Source organism: Atta cephalotes (genome assembly GCF_000143395.1).
Source record: "Atta cephalotes unplaced genomic scaffold scaffold00026, whole genome shotgun sequence".
Classification (NCBI taxonomy): Eukaryota; Metazoa; Arthropoda; class Insecta; order Hymenoptera; family Formicidae; genus Atta; species Atta cephalotes.
In genome coordinates this window covers 4,434,318-4,437,895 of record NW_012130090.1, presented here as the reverse complement: position 1 = coordinate 4,437,895, position 3,578 = coordinate 4,434,318, and positions in this window count along the sequence as shown.

Genomic DNA, 3,578 nt, shown 5'->3' with positions numbered 1-3,578 from the left:
GTAGTGTGTGTGTGTGTGTGTGTGTGTGTGTGTGTGTGTGTGTGTGTGTGTGTGTGTGTGTGTGTGAGAGAGAGAGAGAAATTTCGTATCACAAATTATATTTAAAATTACATTTACTTAGATAGAAATATCAAAAGTGATAATATGCAATTATGACTTATTATCAATAAAGGAGAAGATGGTATTATGGCCATCGTAGATATCATGGTCTCCTTTAATATCTCTATTAGCGAATCCTGATTATACTTATGGAATTATTTGATCAGTAGTTCGCCATTACACCATGACGTTAATGTACCAATACTTAATAGCCAGCACTTATTATAATACGCATTTTTACTTTGAAACGTTTCTAAGGTACATTTTAGCATTTAATCTTACCTATTTCCTCATTTTTCTTAAACTTGAGCGTATCATCACACGAATATGTATATATATATATATATATATATTGTTTTTATTTGACTGTACATATTTTGAGTTACACAAATTTAAACAATAGCATGACATTTTGTTAATGCGACGTTTTAAGCGTATTGATTACTCACGGCCTCTTTTTTGAGATTTTCCTATCAAAATAATTATTTGATAATCGATTGCTCTACTGTTAATCTATAGTTCATATTACGTATACTATTTTTAGTAACTGTGTTACTAAAAACCAAACACTACGTTTTTTTTAAACAAAATCAATTTTTTAAGTCTATTTTTATAGACAGCCACACTACCATTCCTGTTTCTTTTCGACTTCATTAATGCAATATCGTCACATTTTTATAAATAATGTTCTATGTAATAAATGTTTCGTAACTTTGAGTTTATAGAATCAACTGAATAATACTTTGACGAATGTAATTATTAAGCATTAAATTTAAATTTTGATTATTAACCAAGTTATTGTATAAATGTTATTGTATAAATGGGGGGGGGGAAGGGGACCGTAATACCACCATCTCTTCTAAATATTACAATTTGCATGGATTATAAATGATATTCGAAAGTTTAAATTAAGAAAAAATTAGTTCTGCTGAACAAAGGACATCAGATAATATTTTATAGTTTAACAAATTGATCGATGATTCTTTTGTATAGATTCCTTGTTAACAAAAAATTTAAACATCGGCATTATAACAGCTTATGTGAATTCTGATGTAAAACTAATTCAGCCGAGAGCAGCAGCGTGTTCAGAACTTTAATTACGCGGCATGAATATGCAAGAAGGCGAGACTATAATTCGTACATTGTACGAAAATATTGGCGCGTCGCCAGATAATTACGTTGATTTAAAAAGCGATGCAACACGCTGCCCGATACGCGTAAAGAAAAAATCGATCATCGACGAATATTGATAAAAAAGGAAAAAAGAAACAAAAAAAAGCATCCTAGTTTTTAAACGAGTCGCATACACGCGCCGATGCGCGGACACGCTCGCGAGTTCTGGGCGATGGAATCTCCGGGGAAATTAACGCATCTAGAAATCAAGGTACTCATTTTGCGCGTGCATATAATGACCTTTCTTTTTTACCCAGCTGCGCGCCGCGCTCGCGGAAAATAGACTCAATAAATATCACAACAATGATGGCGAAAAATGTGCTATTAATCACATAGATCTATGAAATATTATAATTGAAGCTATTGAACATATTCCCACGAGTTTTCCGTATATTTTTAATAAATTTGTCGTTATCATCTGACAATTCCTCGTGAACTTTAAGTTTGTGATTAATTATAATGTGCATTAAACTGGTTGACAGTTGACAGAACAGACCTCTTACTTAAAAATATATATGTTTTTCAGTGTTATTTCCATAAATTTTAGAGATTATTTAAATTGCTAGAATAAATGAATCGAAAAGATAAAATTAGAACAGATTTTACAATTAGTTAAAATTTCTCTGTTACTTCTGAATTGAATTTTACTAACTAATAAATGTTTAAATATGATAGATTAAAGATATGATTAAAGATATGATTGAAATACAGTATAAAAATATAGAAGAGCATTCATCTTTACGAGCGATCTTTTTAGAAATTACACATTATTTTTGAAAATATTCCGCTTTGAGAATATTATTACTAGTATTACATTATTGCAATCTATATTAAAATATCGCGTGTAACACATGTAAAATAAATATTATTATATTAATATATTAAATTCTACAAATCAGGATTAATTCGAAAAGATAAAGAAATATATTTTCTAATTTAATATTCTTCTTTTGCAACAGCATTAATATCCTTCATATTGTATTTTATCGTTAGAATATTAATGCAAAATTCTCGATCGGATCCTTGACAATTTAATAAATTCAGAAAGTACGAATCAAAGTCCAATATTGGATTCATTTTCTGATTCTTTTCAATCTTAGATACGTAGTGAGCGATATTCTTTTTTTTTTTATAATAATTGCTTCCTTTGTCTCCATATAACGATAATGTAAAACACTGCACCATGGAAGATAAACCACCAATGCAGCTCAAGCGAATCAAAGTGCAAGTTTATTCACGCAGACTTGCGACCCTTAGCCCGAGTGAAGCTTCACACTATATGAAGCTTTGACATCATACGTTTCAAAGAAGGACGATAACGTCTTTTAAGAAATTCTGACCTTAATTGATATTAATAATATGATAATCATATAATAATGCAATACCACTGCAATGTCGAAGCAGATATCACGAGAAATAATTTATTCATTAAGTGTTAATGACATATATTAATTTCATTTATTAAAATAACGAATTTAGGATAAACTATAATATATACTAATATATATAAATCTTTTCTATTTTATTGTTTATAATATTAAAATAATTTTTCTCGAGTAAACATAACAATAAAAGATGAGCATTGTTATTTTCGTTCAATTTGCATTACATTTTTTCATATATCGTTTTAATATTCTAATAACATAATTTAGAACGTACTTAATAAACTCAGCTTTCATCTCGCACTTTATTACTTTCTACTTTTAACTCGTTATCTCGAACTCTCAAAGTTTCAAGTCTCTTTCTCTTTCGATTCTCAACCTCCAACTTTCAACTCTCATCGCGTAGATTGGTCTTCTGTTACTATCGACGAGTCTCATGTTAATTGTCATCGAAAATATAGAATGACCATTCTATTCGCGATATGACGTGATAAAGAACGATTGGCCTATTATCTCATCCGCATCTTCAAATCACGTTCCATCGAAGTAAAATTACGAAGCGCTGCAAAAAAGCGTTTACAATTTCTACATTTATAGTATATATCCTTTAACAATACGTTGGCGGAGGACATGGGTATCACATCTTTAAAAAGAACACTGTCGCGTTCCACAAGCCAGACGGAATATTAACAAGCTGACTGGCTAGTCGGCTGGCTCTTCATTCACATTCCGTCTTCGAGAATTCGAGGCTAACGGGTGGGCATTAAAGTCCCGAGATCAAAGGCGTCAAACGGGTTTCCTGAAAACGGGAAGACTTTAAAGCTACATCGGGATGAAGCGAAAGCACGCCCGCCAAACCTCAAATAGCAGCTGCATTAACGAGTTTAATATAAAGTAACGTGATTCGCACGAACTACATCACGA